Raw genomic sequence first — 23,617 nt, 5'->3', positions numbered from 1 at the left:
CAAAGGACACTCTCGACAAGCAGCCAACGAAAACGAGGCAAATAGGAGAAAAGGGAAAAGAGAGGAGGGACTAGGGAATAGGGAATAGGGGAAAGGAAAGCCACGGAAAATACTTGGCCTAATGTTCGCGCTGAAGAATGCAAAATCATAAAAGGGTCCCTTCCTTCAGCCAGCTCCATTTTCACTTCTCTTTGAGCTGTTTTAACGCACTTAGTAACACGACAGCTTGGCAAATGTTTGGCTTTCTGGTTTGATTTCCATTATGGCTCTTGATGTTGGTCACTCATCTCTACGCCCCACCCCAAAGCACACAAAAAACAAATATACAACAACAGAGAAACTTAGAGCATAATCTTATTTACAGAGACGACGAAAACGAAGGAAAAGCTGTCTGTTTCCACAGAGCCTTTAATGAAGCTGTCAACTTTTGCTCTGCGGTTGAAAGCGATCTCAACGATCTGTGCAGTCCAAGGGGTTCAATAGAAGCCCTCGAGATTCGTCTGCTAAATCTTGGCAGTTCCCATTTGGAGCAACTTCCACTTAACCCGGATAAATCCAGCTCTCGCTTTTCCCTCTCCTCATGCAAAATGAAAGCTATTGGGCGGTCTTTTCAGTTTGGACCAGCTCGACTAATGGAGCTTCCACTCCTTTATCCTATCTGCCCTCCGATTTGCATGCAGCATTCGGTGTCCAGGGGAGAGGGGCTGTGCAAAGCTTCACTCTGAATTATGCACAGTTGTGAGTTATTTAGGCATAAACTATACACACAGCAGGTGGCGATGACACCACCGCCCCACTGCCTTTCACTTCTTTCCCCCATTCAACGGTCTCTCGGAAAATGAAACTGCAACTGCAAATAGAAATAAATGTCATTGTCCGTATATGCATCTGTGCAATCTGTATCTATATTACTCTGTCTCTGGGTGCGTGTGTGCATTCAATAGATAAAAGCCTGGTATTGTCAGTGCTGTTCTTGCTTTTGCCGGCGAACAAATGACAACAAGTACACAGAAACTACATGCTGGGCGGCAAAGTAAAAAACAAGAACGAGAACGAGAACACTGCACACACAGAAAACTTACAGGGAGAATGGTAAGAAAGAATCAAATAAATTAAATGAAATAAAATAAAATAAAATCAACAAAAAGTCTGCGGCAAAAAAGGGCAAGAATCAGAGCCATTTTGAGGAGAGGGAGTGGGGTGTAAAGCAAGAGACCAGGCACTGCGCGTGTAGTGTGGCAAAAAAATGGCAACAACTTTTAAAACTCATTAAAATTAATGAAAGCCACGCACTTCAGGCTCAGGCCCAGAAACAAGAGGCGGCGACAGGGGGGGGGGGGGGTTTGGTGCTCAGGAGGGACTTCCAGCAGGCGGATTTCAGGGGTTTTTCACGGGCAGAGGCTGCTGGAGATGCACATGCAATGGCGCCTGTAATTATACAAGTGAGCTAGCATATTGCAACTGAATCTCACCCCCCTCCCCCTCCCCGCCACTCGAATGGAATACGTTGCTTGAAAGTTCATTAAAACAAATTAAAAAGCAAGAGAGCAAAAGGCAAAAATGGGAAAATTGTCGGGGCAAACGTGCCGGAAACTAGGCAATAGTGGGGTCACCAGGGGGAGGTTTCCACTGGGCGGGAGCGTGTCAAATGATAATGGCGAAGAAATGGCGTATGCTGCGGTCAGGGGGGGAAGGACAAGGGACAGCCTGATTCTGGCACAACAATGGGAAAGAAAGGGAGGCGGCCGCCAGAAGAATGGCAAGTAAAAAAGACAGCCTTGAAGGCCAATGTGTCAGGAGGTTACCCGGAATGGTGGCTCGTCATTAAGTACAAGAAACTGGAGCCGAAATGGGCAAACTTTAAGGTGAGAGTCGCCCCGGAAAATTCTAATAAAATTGGAGAAGGAGCGGTAAGCTAAGACAATAAAGAAGGCGGAGAAATGGGGGAAAGGCTGAAGAAAATGAGAAAGTGTAAAAAATAATGAGAGCGAATAAAATACCTCGCGGAAACACTTTCTCAATTAGTTGGAACTGCAATTACCGATGTGGAATAAGAACAAAACAATGGGATTTAAAAGATACTCGAAGCAGCAGGCAATGTGCAGTTACTTTGGAATGAAGAGAATTTCTTAATGAATTTAAAAAGAAAAAGATAATTATGCATATAAGACGGGTAAAAAAGGAAAGCAAAATAGTGGGAAAACACGAAGGAAAATGAGGAAGACAAACAAAAACTAACAGAAAAATGTCTAAATAAATTGAGGCACGACTGGAATGAGAAAGAGTCCAACGGAATGAAAATGTCTTTACGCAAGACATTGCTAATTGATTTAAAAATGCATTTCATTTTTCAAAAAGTCCAGTGGGGGCAAAGAAAAGGATTTAATTAGAAACAAAGAGAATGAAAGCGAAAATCAACATCTTGGGGCGAGACTTTTTTTCAATTAATTAATAACTACTTGAATGATGCCCAGAAGGAATCACAAAACTGAAACGAAATCTCTACACGGAAATTACATAACAATTCCCTAAAGGATATTACGTATACGCAGAGTGGCCGCACTCAAATATACAATACACACGCCATGTTTGGCGTTGTCTTGCACGTGGCACTAACACACACTAGGCACACACAACAAGGACAAGTAGAACCAAAAATCAATCGCATAAACTAACCATGGGCAAAGGTTCCAACAGGGTCACACCCAAACACTCGCACACGGAGCTCGATTTGACTTCCACTTCCACTTCCACTTCCCATGCATAATCGAGCAACGTCAAACAAAATTTCACTTGCCAGACAAACAGAGACGTTGTCCAAAACTGACAATCAAAAGGCGCCGGGGCACGAAAGGGGTGGTGAGAGGGGCTTTCGGGGGCTTCGGGGTGCCTACAACATTTTGACAGCAATCTCGCAAACACGCACACAAGCCGAAGAAAATTCTCAGCTCAAAGCTGGCCACAATTACAGCACCCAGAAGGAAAAAGGGGGGTGAGGTAATGGGTACTATAATGTGTGCACTGCTTACCTCATTCACCATCTCCCCCCCTCCCCTACCCACACACACACACACACACACACACACGTGAACCCCTTTCACTGTTTGCTGCTGCAGGGGCAAAGTCAACAAAGCGCGTAATTTACATTTAAGAATTGCTGCAAAAAGAACAGGAAGCAACAACAACTGGCAACTAACACGAACAATGCATTTGAATCGTTGTTGCTGCAGTTGTTGCTACTACTTACCACTCGGGAAACAGAGCAAAGTGCAACAAATGGGAGGCCAGCACTTGAAACTAAATTGTTTAATTATGATAATCAAGAGCGAATTAGGCGATGGAGAATGGAAGCCCAAGAAAAGAGGAGAACCGGGATAGAACGTAGCCATATGGCGCAAACACCGTGGATAAAGACTTTTAAGCCGTCCCAAAGCGATGCATCCATGTAGAATTATATTATATATTATTTTATCCACTCTATTCTTTTTATCTCTCAATGGTTATGATTAATGTTTCAATCTTTATTTAAGGTGGTTTCGTCAAATTGTTGTTATTATTACAATTTTAATAGATTTCACTTAATCTTAATGTTTTATTTCTTTGCTTTCAATTTAATCAAACCGAAAAGCTTTAGATTATTTATATAATGCTTAATCAAAACCCGTTGACGTCAAAGCAAAAATGCTGCAATGCAAAATAATCAGAATAATAATGAAATTAAAATCAGCATTGCAATTAGTTTAAATTGGTATTAAAGCACAGAAGTGCATTCTGCAATCGCACACTAAGGATTGTGCTAAAGCAGATTAAAATAATAGAATTATAAGCAGTCAAAGGAAACGCACGATTAAGATATACAAAACCGAATGTAAATGCCCCGATGCGAAAATAGCACATGAACATGCTGGGGTTGGCAAAATGATCTGGCCTCCATAAGAATGCCGGGCAATTGCGGGACGACGAGGGTTATGTTAAGGGGAGGACTAACGAAATGCGAAATGCAATTTTAAAGCATACTTCGGGGCCAACGAGCAGAAGCGAATACTCGCATACACTTGTGCAACTACTAGATTTTGTTTTTTTTTTCTCTAGTTTTTGTTGCCGCCGCTGTTGGTGCTTTGTGGTGCGGCAGACGAGCGTGAATTTTAGCATAGTAATTAAAGTCTAATGGTTAACTGAAGCCGCCGCAAGCCCTCACACACGCGCCACACTCACAAATGAGCAGAGTTGCAAGTTGCTGTCGCATGCAACGCTGGGCTTTAATTAATGTCAATGCTTGTTGACAACTCTGTATGCGCTGAAATGTAGGCAAGAGATTTGTGCACTGAGGCTGGCCACAAGCGAGAGAGAGCGGGGTCAGAGGGGGAAGGAGGGGAAAGAATAAAGGTTACATGAGACAGTTGCAGAATAAAACTTTTTGCAAAAATTCATCTAAAATCTAAAACTGTGCATACACACACAACGTATTCAAAAAGATCACGGCCATGGCGAGCACAGGCAAAAAAGCAGATAGGTATACAATATATGTAAGTAAGAAGTAAAATTAAAATAGAAAAGACCAAAGTTCACAAATGTTGCACAGGATATTTTTGTGGTATTTAGAAAATTTCATAACCGAGTAACTCGTAGGGGAAAACCAGAATATGAGTTCCTGACAATTTTCCAGACATTTGCGGTCCTTGCATAGTTTTGTTCAACTCTGAACAAATATGCTTTGACATATGGTTTTGACCAACATCAGTTTGTAATTACAAAGTTGGAACATATTTATATCAAAGGAATAAAATTAATAACATTACAGCTTATCAAGTTCTTTAAATTCTAAGCTTATTATTTTTTGTCTTAAATATAATTAAGAAAGTTAGTAGTTGTGAGGCATAACGATTTAAAATAAAAAAAAAATAGTGTAAATCGATTACAATGCCTTTTTGCTGATAACTCAAATATATAAGTAACTCGAGAATAGCATAGCATTCATTAACTCCTTAATGAACCTGCACCTCCGTGGGTCCATCAATAATTAAGCCGACCTCATGAGCTGTTAATAAGCAATCTGTGCTTCAGTTCGAAGGCGCCTTTCGAGGGATAAATGTTCGTGTCGGGAGCTGCACTTGCCTTCAATCAATCAAAATGCACCTCAATCCAAACATAATCCACGGCCCACCAGCACACAGGCAGGATGTAAATTTTGCAATCGAGCGAGCGCAGAGTACAAGGATACTAGGGGGTTCCTGGGACGAAAGGCATTCATTATGCAGCCCCGCAGTGGGTAACTGCAGCTGTAGTGGCCCACTGAATCCGGCTAGTGCCACTGCCGACTTTTGCAGCTCTGATTTATGCGCGAACACGTCGACAAGTCGAGGGAAACGACCGGCGAAAAGGACGACCGACCGACCGACCGACCAGCCAGCCGACGGCACAAGCCAAATTACAAGAGACGGCAGTTGTTGTCATGTTGTCGACTTTGCTAAGACGCAGCTTAGCTAATTGTGAAGACAGCGGAGAAGAAATCAAAGGCAAAGCCGGCAAAGTTGGCCAACAAAAACTCATTAATAAGCCGACAGCTGGCAGAGAAATGGGTCACAGACACACAGAATGACGCTCGGAATGTTCCAAGGATGAGAGGCAGTAGTTGAAGCTGTAGATTGCCGTGAAGAGCCTGGCAAACAGTTGCATTCTAATGAAGACACTCACACACAGACGGCAAATCAGTTAAGCTAATTAGGCCTGGACCAGGCCCACCTCTCCCACCAGTTCTCTGCTAATTTGGCATATTTTTTGTCTCAAAGCCCTCGGAATCGCTCGCTAAAATGAATTTAAATGCCTGGCGAAATTATGCTGGGCGAAAAGTTTCAAGTGAACTTTGAGTTAAACTCGAGAGTGGAAACCACTCCAAGGTGGATGGGCAGTATCCTCTTCAGCCGGACGGTGACAATTGGAATGGAATTGGTCTTTGGGTTCCTAAATTCTTGAAAGAAAATTTGTCTTAAAGTTAATAACTTGTAATTCTATGGGAATAAGTCGCATTTTGAATTTGCAGCAAATTACAATACAACCCTTTAAAAATTTAGGACCCGCTTTTCTCATCTTAATGGTGGGCTAAAGTATGTTTTAAAAACTGACAAGAAATCAAGTCCGCCTCATGTAAAATACTTGTTTATTTTTTTGTTGTCAAATACAAAATACGTAAATAAAAGCCTAAAAATGATATCCAGCCTTGAACGGCAACTTAGGTTATCTCTCCATCAGGCGATCCCATCGATCCCGGTTTCAGCTAACTTTGATCTACACAAGTGGCCAGCCAAACTCCTGTGGGGAATTGCGTAAGACTTTCCGCCATTGGCTGAGCTTCGCGTTCCTGCAGGGTATAATGAATTTAAATGTCGCACGAAAGTATGCTACACCGAAATGACATTACGTATTCGCCCCGTTCCACAGCCTCATCCGCCCCGTTGGCCGAGGGCAAAGTTTACAGTTACCAGTTTTCGCTACAGCCCCTCTTCTTGCTCTCCTCTCCTTCTCTCCTCCTTCTCTCCTCCTTCTCTCCTCCTTCTTTTATGCTCTGCAACTGTGTCTCTTTCGCCCGTTCGGTACATTCAAATTCATGACGACGGCCGCCAGGTTGCGCTGCATGTGTCAAACGGCGCGCGGCTCATTTCGGGAAAATTGTGTGGGCGTGCCCAGGGGGTGGGGGCCGTGGAGTCAGGGGGCGTGGCGCATACAAACAACTTGCAACAACTTTGTGCAAAAGTTTTTCCCTTCGCGTCGCCCGTCGACGTCGTCGTCGTCACAATTTGGGTTTTTTTTACTTGCGCACTTTTTGGCATTACTTCAGTGCCACAGAGCGGCCAGGACATACTCAGGGCACACCCCCAAACCCACCAAGCCCCTCCCTCACCCTCACCCCCCAACCCCCATGCAAATAAATTCAAATATGCGCTCTGCGCCCGCAGGTTAAATAAATTTGCGTCGTCCTTTCGCGCTGGCTAACATCCTCATCCACATTCACATTCTCGCAGCACCACCATCCCCCCATCCACGTCCGTGCCCACCTCATCATCATCATCCATCCGCTGGAGGAGTTCTCGAAATGGAGGAGACTCCAGAAGGTCCCAACTCAGGTTTCGGTCTGGTTCGGGTTCGCGGCTCTCGCGAGGCCCCTTCTCTTTGTGCCCAATCTAGCACCGAAATTTATGTGGAGTAGAATTAAATTTACACTCCCCCTTTCCTTTCCCTTTGACGCAAACGAAGCTATTTAAACTGGCAGCGCGTATTGCGGAACGAAGGGAGCTCCGAAGGACCTTCGAAACGCGCTGGACACGACGCAGAGACCGACCTGGGAATGAATTAACTGCCAGCGTTTGCAGGTCCTTGCTGTGATTAGCAAGGATCCGGAACTAATCGAAATTTTTCTTTATCCAATAGCAGCTAAGTTTAATAGGTAACAAGGAAGACAATTTGATAGTCATAGTAAAGCAAAAAGCACTAATATGAGATAGAAATTTATAAAAAATGAAAATATAAGTTACCAGTATTAAGCCTGCAATATGCCTGCAAATGTATTAGCTTAAGAACTTACTCAAGGGAAGAAATTTAATTCTCTCCCATAAATGAGTTTACTATAAAAGTATCTTTGTCCTTGATAATAATTAGAATAGTATGTTTTTGTCACAAAATTCCTCTTAACTCCCATTCAAAAAGTTTTTTCTCTTCCCAACGATCCTCAAAGAGACTTTTAAATTAGTTAACTACAACCTTCTCATGCCCTTTATCCAAATGGCGGTCCACTTGCCATTGATATCTGTAAGCTGGGAATAACTTATTCTAATTTATGGTGACCCCGAACTGACTCGGGCATCTCCCTGCTGCCCGCGAACACATCGCTCACCTGTTTGATATCGGAAATTTACATATAAAACGGGCTGCAAAGGTCCCGGGCATTTTCCCTCCCCTTCAGCTCAACGAGGCCAACAACTATATACATAATAAACATCTCATCAACTTCTAAGCGAAAGCTGGAAAAAAGGGAATAAACTTTGGGCGGCGCTGCGAGTTGAAATTGGAGAGAGGACCGGAGTTTCGGGTCTGTCAGTTGGCCTGGAATTGGGCTTTGCGGGTTGATGGGCGGTAAAATTAGGCAAACGTTGGGAGTTCGAAAACCAGGCAAACATTTCACAAAATTAAACACAAAACACTCACACACACAATGAGGAAAATGGATAGGAGGATAAACAGAGAGAGCGTTCTCTTTTTCTCATTTTCGAGCACAACACAAACACAATCGCGTATACGCTGGATGCTCCACTGACACACAGAGAACAATTTCTTTCTAAATTGGTAATTAGTGCGGTTTATCTTTTTTCAAAAAAAACACTTCAAAACTTTAATATCTTTGTATAATAAAATATACAAATATATATTATAAGCGAATATATTTGATGTTGAATGGGTTTTTGCACAATTTTTTTTTTTTATTACAGAATTTAAGATATCTGAACCGATAAAGATCAGCTTTTTTCTGTGCAGTAACCAAAGTAGTGCACTCAAACGAGCTTCATTCGATAAACTTAAAATGGAAAGCGGAAGGAAGGGCGATAGCATAAATCCCTCTAAGCGCAAACGGGCACATATCATGATTGATGTGGATGCGGACTCGGAATCGCATCTCTTCCATTGAATGCGAATTTTGCCAAAGTTTGTAGAATAAATCGATTAAACCGTCTTAAATTTGTTATATCCCCTTTAGCCACCCGCCCATTCCCAATCTAATACCCATACAAATTGCCATTGCAAAAATGCCAGAATTTCCTCTGCAATTTCCATAACGAAAATGAAATGCCCCGAATATTGACCAAGCCCCCACCACCCCCCACCCCACTCCCAACTGGTCGCCTTGGCAACTCTTCCTTTCCGCTGACCCAAAAGCCCGATTGTAAGGGAAGGGCAGCTGTTTGCATTTTGCGCATTTGACGAGCCAGCATTTCCCCGGCCATATAGCTATCGCTCAAAACTGCAAAATTATTTCGGATTTTGCTTTTTTTGTGCTGGCATATACATGATTAATTTCCCTCGAATACAGCCACTTGAGCAATTAAGCACACACATGGCCACTGCTCGATGCACAGTGGTCTGTGTTTAAAAAGTGTTATTGCAAATATCTCTGGTGAGTAAGCCATTGCTTTTGAACAAGAAAAAGTCTGTTAACCTAAATGCAAGCTCAGTTTTTTCAAGCACGGAAAGTAATTCTTATTTGATACTTGTATTTATAAAGGACTACTTTATAAAAGTCACAAGCTAAAAAAATCAAAAAATCATCCAGATTGATATAGTGTTTAATTCATGGTCTTTTTAAATACAATTTTAAAAAAACAATTATACTTGTTTTTAGCATTTTTACTTGGACTTTTTTGAATTCGTTCCACTGTGCGTCGGGCATAGAGTGTGGGGATCATCAATCGAATTTGCCACCTTTCAATATTTGGCCACTTGCAGCTGTCACAAATCTCCAAAAATATGCCAAAATTGTTGCCCGGACAAAGCAATTAAGTTCCTGCCGAGTTTCGGCCTCGACCACGTCCTGCGAAGTGACACAGATACAGATACAGGCTCGCATTCGGAAGTAGTATCTGCATATGCATCTGCATCTGAATCTGAATCTGAATCTGAGTCGGGACCTGCAACGGCATAGCAACGTACGGATACGAGTATGCATGCGGCTCAATCATGTAATGGTATTTCTGCTGGGAATACAAGCCACTGAATGATTTATTGCACCACACGGACACACACAATCGCAAGTTCGGAAGCAATTGGGTTTTTGATTTTCGAATTTTTAATTCCTGTTTGCCGTTTGATTGCCGGCCATTGACAATATTATGGAATGGATAACATAACGTCCAGGCAAAACGATTTCAAATTTCACTTTCGTTGCTGTGGTCTCTGCGTAACTTTAAATGACATTTACGACTGCTGTTCACGATTTACTTGCCTGAAAACGGGTTCTGTAACTGAGAGAAATACAGTGTTTGCGACTATATAAAGTATGAAGTCATATATGTACGTATTGATCAGACATTTGTAGGGTATACCAATAACTTCTTATAAAAAGAATTTTGATGGCATTGTCTTGCCAGAATTCAGCTAAAAACTTATCCCTGCAAAAGCTAATAAAAAAATTAGAAAGAACGTCGTGACATAAAAATAAATACATGCTTGCTTACTGAATTGCTAAAATTACTTAATTAAAGAAGTCTGTATCTCAAGAAAAACCAGTTATCTCTTTTAAAAATCGCAAAATTTGATCAACTTTTTTAAGCTTTTGTTCAAATACAAGATTGAAGTTTTCCAATATTAATTGTTTAATATTCCTGTACACTGTAAAACCGAGAATTTCCTAAAAGAAACTTAGTCTTAGTAGGTTAATTCAGACACGCAACGTTTGATCAGCTTGGTATATATAGGTTAATAAAAAAAAAGAGATTTTCCTGGAAAACCCACTTTTCCACTTCGTGGTTACTGAGGGTCTACGGATTGTCACCAGTCCGTCGACGTTGCCTTGGTTATTAAACTGCTCGGCACGTTGCGGTTAGCCAACAACGCTGTCGACGAAGACTAAGCCAAATAAGCAATTTAAAAGCCACAATGTCAGAGGCAAAAGCCGAGTGGCAACTTGGCCGGAGATGATGAGGAAGTGGTTCTGAAGGCGTAACCAAATGCAGCCAAATGGCACGCAGCTAAATGCGTTGCCTGGTAAGAAATGCGGGGGAAGAATGACAATAAGTTGAAGTAATAAACAAGAGGCGGTACATTTTTCTGGAATTTGAAATATTTTATCGTAGAAATATAATTTTAAGGCTCTTTCGGCCCTACAAAGTGCTTGTATTCTAGATCAGCATAAAGAGTGAATCGATTTCGTCTTAAGCTTTTTGTTAAGTCCCAGAAATCTCAGTAATTTAAGTAAGCCAATTTAACACTGAAATACCTAGTTTCTTGGGAAATTATTTCCTACATTTGGCTTATGATTATTATTATTTCTGGCTAAATTCGACGGCTTTAAAGACTGTTTTTCAAATTCTTATTTCCCTCTTGTTAAGAAACACTGTTTTCCAACCTCTTTAACGACCAAAATGATCATTGTTGGGAAATTCAATACCGAGTAAATTTGATAACACAAGAAAACTTATTTTCCCGGAATCTGGCCTATCCCATCCCCTACTTTCTCGCCCCTCTATGGGTTTCAGTGAGTAAAGTTCAGCCAACATGTTGGTGGGGGAAAAATCAATAAACGAAAATTGCTGAAAATAAAAAGGAAACGCATAAATATCATAAAAGGGAGAGCGCTCCTCCCACCTCGTATCCAGGCATTTCCATCTCTTTCCTTTCATAATTCGAGGACCCAGGCAGAAGTAAAGCGGCAAAGGACGACAGACTTGTGAGGCAACTTTGCCTTTTGTTTTTGACGCCGTTTTTCGCTTTTTATGGCCACCTGGCAGCGCAGTCAACGTCGACGTCGATGGAGATAATACGGGAGTTGGGGATGAGGAAGGTGGCGGGTTAAGGATCCACGGAGGACAGGATACACCCCAAGACGAGCATCGGCAGGACACAAAGAGCTCAAAGTTTTGCTTTATTGTTTCTAAAATGTGCTAAAACAAAATAAACAAAAGAACCGCCAAAGACAGATGCTCAAAGGTTCTGAAAAGTGGGCGGTGACTGGTGGGCTGGCTACAGGATTCTTGGGCGTCTGCTGGTTTCGGCATGTGTTCACCATAAAAAGTTGGCCCACACCGGTTGGTCCAAAGGCGAAATGAAAACATCAACGGACCCAAAGTCAACCCGATACCTTAAGCCCCCGAAAAAAATCCACCCCGTTTTTTGTTTACTTTTTTGTACCCAGCTCTTCCTGCCCCTTGTTCTTGGTATTTTTTCGGGGGCATTCTAATGAAAACATTGCGTGAAAGTAAAAACTAAACATTAAGCAAACAATAAGCCAACACTCTCCCACACACAGCCATACACACGAAGATGCACAATAAACAAAAAGAAATAAGGGGAAAAGGGGTCATCTCTTTGGGAGCAAACAAAAACCCATCCGTGCCACGTGTTTGTCATATGCAAAACAAAGTAAAGTCAGGCCCAGCGAAAAAAGGAAGGAGACCTTACCGAATGGCAAATGAAGCGAAGGCAGTAAACTTCTGCAAGGATATACGGAACCTTTAGGTCGGTCAGCTCCTTTTTTTTCCAGTTTTAAGCCGCTTTACAGCCCCAAATGAAGAAAATATGGCAAATATTTACGTAGGTCAAAAAATATGTGTTTTGATTAAAATTTAAAATAAATAAATACTCAGAACGTTTCTTAAGAACTAATTTGTATCCACCTTCAGCATATCTTAATAAATGTTGTAACTTCAGTTACTGAATTAAAAAAGAGTGTGGGAAAAGCAACGTATAAATTATTTAAAAAGGAACATTTTTATCTTTGCGACTTATGAATTTTTCAGAATATTTTACATGTAGTCAGCGTGTGACAAATGCCTTGGACATGTCTGTTGATGTATTATAATTATCTAATTATCTTAAACAAAAGGTACTTTAGTTTCACAAAGCGATGATTTGTAACACAATCCACAAAAAGAATTTGCTTATGAATTAATTGGTAAAATGACTTTTCTACAGGCGGACATAAGTGCATATCCTGCAAATGCAAATCAAGGCACATCCTGGCAGGTGGCAAGTTCAGTTGGTGGTGCAATAGCAGTTCTTCGGTTTCGGTTTTAGGTCTTGCGTGTTAAAGTGTGGGTGAGTCACACCGCAAGGACTGGTCGTTCCCATTCCAATCCCCATTCATTTTCCCTAGCCCTTTTCAGCCTCTGGCTGTGTCCTGTATATCGGTGCTGTCATGTGTGACGCGTGGTTAAAAATTTGATATCCTTGAGCGCCGATGGAAAAACAATACCCAAGCCTCTATCTCGTCCTGCAAGCCTACTACAATGTTTTTCGGGAGGCAGAATGTAGAGGGTGTGAAATAAAAAGTAATTTGAGCGTAATACCAGAGAGGCAAACTTGACGGACGAAGGCAAGTCAATTGAAAGCCCAAAAAAATCAATAACTTGTGTGGGTCAGGAAAAGATATATATAAATAAATATAAATGTATACTATACGTTTATAATACACTCACCGACACATGTGTGCCGGTGGGCGGGAAGCGAAAACTTTACTTTCGGCCATGTAATATAATTTGAGCTGCAAACTTGGACAGAGAGCTTTCAGCCAGAACTGATTGGAAATCATAAATGAAAGGCCGGCTGCAAAACTTGATTTAAAAACCCTGGCCAGGGATTCTCAAATTGATTTAGGGGGTGGCGGGGATAACTCGCCATTTCCATCTAATCTCACAAGTTGCAAAGTCGCATAAACTCTTATTCCCATTTCGGTTGCATGTGGCATTGTGACCATGGATGGATATGGTGCACGGTGCACCCCGCACAATTTGAACGATTTATACGCGTGGCGCGTTGTGAGCGAGACAGACTCACTGGGAGTGAGTGGGATGGCTAATGCACTGAACGAAAATTTATAAAGCTTAGTACAAGCCTGTCGTGGGCTTTTTATGTTATTTATCAATGTTTTGCTATCTTTACATACATTGTGCAACACTACCTTTCATACACAGTTACGCCTTTTAATATTTATCTTAAGACTTCTTACAGTGAAGTATTATTATATTTCAGTCGGACAAATGTATCTAGTAATTAATAATACAACCAATCTTTAATGGCTCAGAATCTTGATTTTCTGAAGCATACATAAATGTAAAACGATAACAGAAACAAAAGCCGACAATCTTTATCAAAACTACAAAAACCGAAATAACTTGACTTTTCTCCAAGTGTGGAAATGAGCAAACGAAATGGCAAGCCAAATGACCAAAGTGCAGTGGAAATGGGGATAATGCAGCCGGACAAAGGCGCACAGGTAGGCAGAGGATCCGCCTCAATAAATAATATTTCTGGCTCGCCTCGGTTGCGAACGTTGAAAGTTTTGTGTGACCAGGCAGGCGACATTGCTATTGCTGCCAGGACGTGCGAGGATGTGCGAGGATGTGCAAGGATATTCGTAGCCCTGGGGCACGGCTCCTTATTTACTCTGGCTCCTCCCGTCGCTGTCCTTGTCGTTGTTGCTGTTGTCATGTTTTTATGGGCAGATGCAGTGGCATGTTTCGCATAGCGTGTGCAACATAAATTCACTTACCTGTCGCACACACACACACACCGAAAAGCGCTCGGATGCACGCTCTGCAGGTGCAGGACTCGTAACCGTTGCCTGGTTTATGGAAATTAAGCAGGTTTTATATCCTCGCAAACGGGTTGAATGCCACTGCGATCACAAATGCAGCAATATAGCTCTGCGTAAATTTACACGAGGTCATCCCGGAAATAATTCAAGCCATTCGGAAATAAAACATGGAATATACATTTGTTTTGATTAGGAAATTTAAAAATAAACGATTGGCGCTTCTGAAATCTCTAGAATATTTAAAATACTTATGAAGGTATCTAAAATGATACTGTGGAATCAGAACGACGTCTTTTATAATTAAACTAATAATAATTAAAACTATTTTGTTGCATAACTTAAGACACCTTTACATGTGGTTTTAAAACCCTAGCAATATCTTTGGAATAGATAAGATTATTTGAAATTATTGTTTGATTAAATGAAAATTCCAATAAATGTCAGCATTTAGTATGGGTAATTTCGGAGTATTTCAAATAACCTCTTCAGTAGAAGTTGCGACTCGAAATAGAGTCCTCACTTGATTGCAATTCCCAGCACTCATCGCATCGAGTTGATGGCTCCTTGAGTGTATGCTCCACTTCGGTGCTTCCGTAGCACAGGATGTCCCAGTTCGTTCGCTGTTGTTTTTCGCCATTCTGTCGAGTACAAGGACACCGGCCCAGCAGCTAGCCCAATATTTGGCCACAGCAAACATTTATTGCTCCAGCCCATTCCGGGGAGAATGGAGTGGAGATCACCATACAAATGTGGCGAACAATAAGGACAACAATGGGAGGAACGGGAACAGAAACAGGAAAAGGAACAACAACGACAACGAAGGGCAACAATTGCAACGTGTCGAAGCGACGTTCATAGCATATTAGTTAGGTACACACACAAATGCATCTCGGCGTCGGGCACACGGGCCGTATGCGCAACGTTTTTCCACTCACAGCTGCGTCGAGCCATATGCCAACATCCGGATTTCGCACGCACACGCTGGCAAAAAGAAAATGTTAGAGGGAAGCGAAAAAACAACGGAAACACGGCGAAAAAATGTCACCAGAGCGGAACATCAAAGCGGTAGCATTTCGTATTAAAAAAACGCTTATCTATGGAATTAAATTTGACATTTTGTTATATATAATGGATTTCAGGAAGTAAATACTAAAGGTATTACGAAAAACGTTAATACTATACATGGAGTATTGAAATCACTTATGAACCGAAAAACCGAGAGATTCAATACTAAAACAAGAAAGGAAAGCTAACTTCGGACGGATCTGAAGTTTATATGCCCTTGCAGAATATTCTGTAAATTATATTCTTCAAAATTATTCATATGATGTATTCTTAATACTCATGAAAAGTCCCAACTTCCTAACTTTAAGAACACCAAAGTTATGGCATTTCCTATCGTTCAGTTATATGGCGGCTATAGGATATAGTCGGCCGATCCTCATGAAATTCGGTAGGTCGGATTAATTGGCCAAAAACAAAACTCATAGAAAATCCCAACTTCCTAACTTTACAAACACCAACGTTATGGCTTTTCCGATCGTCCAGTTATATGGCAGCTATATGATATAGTCGCCCGATCCGGCTCGTTCCGACTTATATACTACCTGCAATAGAAAGACAACTTTTGGGAAAGTTTCAAGCAGATAGCTTTAAAACTGAGGGACTGAGGACATGGCTAGATCGACTCTCCTGGTGATGCTGAACAAGAATATATATACTTTATAGGGTCGGAAATGTCTCCTTCACTGCGTTGCAAACTTTTGACTGAAATTATAATACCCTCTGCAAGGGTATAAAAAACGTCATTTATTTTACTGAACACTTTTAAGCACGTTAAGAAGTGATTTTAAGTTATTTGTAGTTTTTGGTCTGAACTTTTATAATTGTTCTTATTTGTTAAAGACCATAATAATAACAATAGTTTTTGGAATCCCTAAAAATAGCTCTCAATCAATCAGCCTCAACATATTAAGTAAGTTTGATAGCTTGAAACAGCAAAGCATATTTTTCGCTGTGCACCAAGTCAAACACGAAGGCCCAAAAACAAATGGAGCATTTCTTCATGCCACCCATAATTCTGATCCACCGCTCCTGCATTGTAACAACAAAGGATTTCACAGACGAGTGCTGATGAGTCGGCAGCTGGAACAGCAGAAGAAGTGGTCCAATTACCAAGAAAACTCAAGTTCAGCTCGCCAGCTGTTGTGGTCAATTAATGAGCACTGCGACTGTCGAAATAGAGACTTCCAAGCGCATCAGATTGTCCCAAGCTGCTCAGTCACTTTAGATTGCTCTGGGACATTGCCTTTGAAGCGGCTTGTTGCTAAACAATCGGGATTATCGGAAAGTAAAGTAGAGCCAATTCCAACACTCGAAACTTTCAAAGGGTCTTGCAGTTGTTGAATGGAAATCTTGATAAGTAGACTGACAATTGAAAGAGCTTGGGACTTATTCCACAGAATTAACATATATCGACAATTGCAGTCCTTCTTGTTAAGCAACTCAACCAAAGTCACAAACGTGTTCTTATTAATAGCACAAATGGGTTTTATCTTCACAATAAGATTTTAAGGCATCCTTTTAGCACAACTAAAACTTTGTAAAATTGTATTTTATTAAAGAGATAAAATTACTTATATAAGTTGTTGGTATCTTGAAGAGAAAGGTTTTAAATTAGCTGAACAAATTTAGACAAGAAACATAAATGTGTATGGACTAGGAATGTCTTTTTAAGGTGTCTAAAAATACACTCTGTAATATATATTAACGGAAATCTAATTAGATATTATCTTAGCATATAGAGTAAAAAATTCCCCTTATTTTTACTAAAAATACAATTATTTTGGTTAGAAATGTTTAGAGCATAGTAAAAATCGTCCTCTGCTAATTTTTTACCAGACTTACTTAAACATCGCTAAGGAGGAATACAATTAGAGATTTTTGCAATCCTTTCAAACGGTTGTCAAGCAGTTGTCAACCTTCGGTTACTAATAAAGACATGTGATCATCAAATATTTTTCTTTAGCACGACTTACTTTTTAGAGCCAATGACACCCTGTGAGTTGTAACCTCGTTAAGTCATCTACTGTCAACTCAAAGAAATGGATTCGTTGCTTTTTTTTTGACCGGGTGTCGGAAGATCCGGAAAGGAGTTGTAGGATTGAAAACTAATTAGTGACAAGCCAGGGCAGCCATCAAGCTAATGCAATCAGAGCAAAGGGGGGGTTTTGTGTGTGTGCTGATGAAAGGGAGGCTAGTGTAAATACACTTCGATTAACGCTAAATTAGCTCTCGCTGAACTGAACGGATCGAACAAAAGCCAGAATAGTCAGTGGTCGATGGTGAGGTCGGTGGATGGTCGGGATGGTGGAATGGCAGGATTGAAGGAAGGATGAGGATGATGACGCCGATGATGATGAGAGAGCGATGACGACAGCCACCAGGCTGGATGGGGGATGATGGGCGGGCGCTTTTGGGGAGGCACTCACTTATCTTTCCCCTGGCTCTTTGTGCATTGTCAGCCCCATTGGCCATGGCGCGGCGTCGAATGCATTTGGCTATGATTCACAATACAAAAGATGCAGCGGCAGCAGGAGTGGGTGGGGGCGAAAAACTTGTGGGTAGCGGATAAATAGATGTATAAGCGGGTTCTATCTATACAGAGTGCCCCTCCATCACTCCCCACTCGATTCAGTGTGTGTCTGGCAATTTGCTTGGCGCTTGCCTCGCAAAAGCTGACAAAACAAGTCCCTGACCCCAAAAAGTAGGCAACAAAAAGCGTTGGCTGCTTTGTCAGCTTCCAGTAGACCAGCAGTCCCCTAAGTCCCACACACCCCATGAAAACCCCTCGCACCTCCCCCGACTATGCTAATAACCAATATTTTAGAGCCAAGCCGCCGTCTGCCGTTGAAATTGTCGCCAGCAACAAAAGCAAAGCTCGGCGAGCGGGGGGTTAAAAAACAAACTTTCCACAGATAGCTGAATCATGCCGCAGACAAAGGATATGTGGGGATGTGCTGGAAAGGAAGTCGAGGACGGGGCAGACGAGTACAAGGCATTAATTTAACAGGATAATTGAAAATGAATAGTTGCATGTGGCAAGACGTGGGGGCAGAGCCGACAACATCCGGACATGCGACAAATCAATGAGGAACCAGGAAGGGACCGAAGATAATCATTTAGAGGGAATTTCCCTTGAGCCCGACGGGGATTTCCCAAGCCAACTACTGCACCGATAAAACTGAAGCTTTAAGGGCCTATTTATGCCAGCTATGATTATTCATGGCTCATTCACAGAAGTTCGATTCAATTATGCAGAGACAGTAAAAACTATAGATATTATTGGATTATATTATTTCTGGGATTTGATTAGCGGAATGGGGTTGATAAGTTACCCATTGCAGGGATATTGTATTGGGAAGTCCTTATTAGTTTTATACATCCAATCCCTTGATTCGGAAAAGTTAAATAGAAAAGCGTTCATGATATTTACTTACTAATTAAAAATACAATTCGATTTGACGAAATATTTTTGTGGTATAGTAAATATTTGACTAACAACATATATATAAACCTTTTCCATGGAAGTTAAACAAATGTTGTACATTTCGGCAAATATAAAGAATTGTAATGGTAACCTCACTTTCTAATAACTGTATGCCTATTAGCTTATACAATAATCAATTCTGATTTAGGTATATATGCTTTGAGCATAAATAAAATATTTTTAATGAAAACACAACTGAATATTAAATAAACTGCACGCCAAACAGAAAATACTAATCCACCGCTTACAGGTTTTCGATTCGCAAATAAACATTGAAATATTGACTATTCATAGCTTACCTTTAGCCACAAGCTCATATGCTTGGTGGTCAATGGGAGTTTTGCCTGGGTCTGCGATTTCGATTCGATTATTTGTATTAGATTTTGGTTTTTGGTTTGTGTGATTCGTGTTTGGATTATTTGGTTTAAAGAGAATTTTACATTAAGAATTTGTGATTAGACACACTTTAGGTTTGAATGAATATATTAAGATTGGGTTAAGGTTTTGATTTAAACTGCTGGTTGTTTGTTTGTCTGTTAGCTGTTGTTACTGTTCAGTTTTTGGCTTCTGGCTTGCCAATTCCGAATTCTGAGGTCCGAACCTGGTTCTTGGCCAGTTGGAGAATTCGAGTACAACAAAATCGAACTTGGCAAACACAACGAACGAACGAACGAACGAAGGAAGGAACGCATCAAACGAACTGGGAAACTACGAGAAACGAGGAACGAAACGGAAAATACGTAACTTTACGGGGCTAACGTACAATATAGTGTGTGTGGCTTGTAATTTCTGCGATGGCTGATCCACCGATCGACCCAATAATCATCGTCTTTTGTGTGTGGTTCTGTGTGGCATTCTCAAATGATAAATCGATAACCAGTAGATGATGATTTCTCGGGGCATGCAGGTTGGCTAAGAAGCAGGCAAATCGAAAGTGTGTGAAGAAAGTCGTGGAATGGGATCTTATTTACAGTCGGGACTCAGGCCAATCAACGGAAGTTTTTCGAGTGCCATCGCACAGGAACCATCTTGAGAACATCACTTTTCAGATGTTTTTCTCAGTCGGTCTTCCCATCCCAATTTCCAAAGAGTTAAGGAGGAAAGTTTTTGTTTTGTTTGGCAGGAGAAGTTAACAGAGTGGGTGAAAGTTCAAGGCATGTTAACTAGACAGAACGAGAAAGACAGAGAGAGAGGCAGACCGATAGTATAGTAATAGTTATAGGTTTAGTTATAGTATTTAAAGATATATGGAAAATAACAGAATAAAGGTGGAATGTGGTTTATTTATTTGTTGTCAAGAGTCTAGATCTAAAGTGGCAAACATGGCAAGACAAATCGGGGAGTGGTTAGTTTGTTGGGTTGGATAGAGAATGGGCGCTACGACTTTTGGTTCTTTGAGGAGCTACGCTAGAGGTTCTAGGGGGATGCTATATGCACATATTACGGGAACGAACATCTAGTAATGCATTTGGTGAAGCTCACATTTTTCGACTGACGACATTTTGGACAAGTGGACTTTGAATCTGGACTCTGCCTTTCTTTCTTTTTTTTTTGGTTCTTGGTTTTGTTTATTGCGAAGTGGTTCAGGTCGAGGCTGGAAGTTGGTGGTTGTGGTTCTTGGTTCTTGGTGGTGATGGTCGTGATGGTGGTGGTGGTGGCAATAGTGGTTGTGGTGGAAGAGTTCTAGTGGTGGTGGGCGGTGGCATTAGCTTTAAACTACCGGGCGAGCGGTGAGGCGGTGGTGGGTGCAACGTTTTTCAGCGGTTCGCAGTTCTCGTTTTCTCAGTTCACTTATTGTCTTTGTTCTTGCTATTCAGTATTGTTATTTTTCGGAATGCCTAATAATTGAGCAACATAAAATTGTTAACTGATTCGCCATGTCTTGCTTGTCCTTGTTCTTTTTGGCTTTCTCTTGCAGACAAAGCACAACTCAAAAACTCAAAGGCGAAAGGAATAACTAAAAGCGAGTGCCAATGACACTGGGTTGGGATGGGGGGTGGTGTCTCGGTGGTTTGTTGTATGGCTGCGATGACGTCGACGGCGACGGCAAGTGGTTGAAGTGAAGTTTTTGGCGGCGGGAAGGGGAGCGGCAGGAAAAAAAAACAACCCTCCGCTTGACAGGCGCTGCTGACTCAGAGCGAGAGAGCTATACCACTTGCCTAGTTGAACAGGCGAAACAGCCGAAACAAAAAAATAAACTACACAGGAAATTAACCAAAGAAGACAAAATAAACACACTCACACACATAGACAGTCACCCAGGACGGCAAATCGGTTAACGGTAACGGTTAACAATTAACTGTTCAAAAGGACAACTCAAAACCGGAAACGGAGATCGCGCAGAGCTGCAATCGAACAGCTGTAAGCAGTTCACTTCACATGCAAATAGAGTACTATGTATATTGAGCATTGAGCGTGTGTTTGTGTTATGTTGCTCCTGCTCCTCCTTCTGTTTCCACACACTCACACACACGCGCACAAAACACTGAAAAAAAAGTATGTGACTGGGAGTGGGAAATCCAATCCCTGCGTACGCCTTGCGAACTTGTGACTCGTTGGCAGCGCGTTCGAATAAGAACTAAAAACTAAGCCAAACAGCACGAGCACGCGTCCACCAAGCAACTGAGCGGTGCGAAAGAGACGGCCGCAGGAGCGGAAAATAGAGAGGCAGTCCCCCGTTAACGCGCTGTTAACTCAGCAGCGGGATGAAACAGCGGCTATGTTGGTGTCATGTTAAAGTTAACCCTTAACTACCATAACAACTGTCATCTGTGTCCTTCATCTGCGTGTATTCTTTTATATGTCTATTGCGACTCTCTGGAATTAAATCTTTTGCCAAATTCAAAATATTGATCATATTATCAATAACTTTCTGTCTTCTTTAGACACATACTTTTTTAATTAAGCCATTTTCTTATCTTTATGCTCAGCTATACAACAAAAAACCATACATAAAATACAACATTCCATAGAATTCGAAAATCATTAGGAAGTGCACATTTAGCAGGATTACAAATAAATCGAATACTTAAATGACATTAAGTTATTTCTTGTCCTTTTTAATTGTATATGATAGCAGGGGTAAACGTGTTAAGCTGCTCAAGTTAACAGAAGTTATGTTAACTGCCGAGAGAGCCAACAGAAAAAGAGAAATATTAAACAGAGAGAGAAAGTGGCGCATGTGAGGAACGCGACAAGTGGCGGTCCATTTGAATTGCCTTTCGATTTGAGCCTGGCAATGTCCATAGTGTGCTTGGAAAATATAAAATTATTTACAACTATACAATTTTGCTAAGCATATTTTAATTGCTTTCTAAGACTCCATGGTGAAAAATTAAAAAATGTAATCAATGTAACCATACACTTCATAGAATTTTCTCTCCCTATTGACAGCCTGCTGGAAAACATGTGACTGACGAGGGAAATTCGTATTTTGGACTGGCAATGTTGTGCGGAGCAGACTTTTGTCTGCAATATTTTGACATTTCGAAGGGCAAAAGAGCGATTGGAAAGGACAAGGGTGAGAGGAGTAGTCAAAATAATAAAATTTATAAATTCGTGCTCGTGCTGCCACTCGCGCTCTTTTCGCTCTCGCTAAGTGCTGGGAAAAATGCGATTGCCAAAGACATGTTGCTACACGTCCCGACGTGTGTGTGCGTGTGTTAAAACTGTGGAGCATACTTAAGTGCGGACAGGCTAGATTAATTAGCAAATTGAAGCTGCCGGACTTTGGGCAGTTGGTCAAAGCCAATCGGAATGGAAATCATTGCAACTAACCACTGTCAACTGTCAATAAGACGAGCACTTTACATAATAAGTACTCTCCGAGTCACACACACACACGCACACAGGCAAACAAATACACACACAGGCACACGCACGCACAAACACACTGGCAAATCAGGCAAACACGCGCGCGTTAATGGGCCGCAGACTTCTGGAGGAAATTAAATTTCTGTCTCTAATTATTAAACAAAATTCGCAAAAACATGTAACCAAATTAAATCCTTGGCATTTGCCACACTCGCGTAATTTCCACGTTTTCTTCAGGGGTCTTGGTTATTATCGTATCTGTTTTAATACCGTTTTGGCGTGATTTGTGTGCGCACCGTTTCGAGGGTAACGAAGTGCTCCAAAGTCAGAGAACACACTGAAACTAAAGAACTCACTCTGAAGTCATGCTTTTGACATTTGCAACGTGTTAACCTCGCAGTCGAGAGAGTAACAGTCCACGAGAGAGTTTCTGGAAGCACGAGCGAGCCAAATACAGAGCCACTCCCGAGCAGGCGCAGGAACCAAAATCGGAATCCACCCCCACACATAGCTCAGCTGGTTGCAAGGGTGCAGCGATGAGCTTCCTCTGTGACCGACAGGGGGCGACAGGCCAGCTTTCTCCGCGTATATATATCAAAGCTTCTTGGTCAACCCCCACTTAAAGCTCAATTCCTTAAGCTTTATAAACTGTTGATAAAATCCGAATGCAACTGTAAGGACTTGCAACTCCCGAGAAGAACTTTTTAATTATAGTCAGGAGTTTCTAAAGCCGTGAATGAGAGCTCAGCTTAAAATTTAGAGACTTGAAACTTTCGCAATCGGTTTTTTAAATGTGAACTCAGATCAAGTTTGAAATCGGCGCTGATCGGACTTATACATACCCTATAGCTGCCATTGAAACGATCTGGTTTTTGAAACCATTTTAGTATTTATCGCTGTTTTAGTCTACTATAATGTTTTTATCCCATTTTTTCATTAAGACTATATCCTATGATATA

The 23,617-nt window shown here is 41.4% G+C and overlaps 1 protein-coding gene across 1 annotated transcript in view; it reads right to left on the bottom strand.

The window, feature by feature from the left end:
• Positions 1 to 22,887, bottom strand: part of LOC108046108 — a 96,352-nt gene extending 73,465 nt beyond the window's left edge. Inside the window, 1 exon segment of the mRNA XM_044461403.1 lies at positions 19,145 to 22,887. The gene's annotated coding sequence lies outside the window, so the exon portion shown is untranslated.
• Positions 22,888 to 23,617: the final 730 nt, after the last annotated feature.

The sequence above is a fragment of the Drosophila rhopaloa genome, unplaced genomic scaffold, assembly GCF_018152115.1.
Source record: "Drosophila rhopaloa isolate 14029-0021.01 unplaced genomic scaffold, ASM1815211v1 contig_3, whole genome shotgun sequence".
Classification (NCBI taxonomy): domain Eukaryota; kingdom Metazoa; phylum Arthropoda; class Insecta; order Diptera; family Drosophilidae; genus Drosophila; species Drosophila rhopaloa.
Note: the sequence above shows the minus strand (reverse complement) of the source record. Positions and strands in the feature narration are given on the sequence as shown.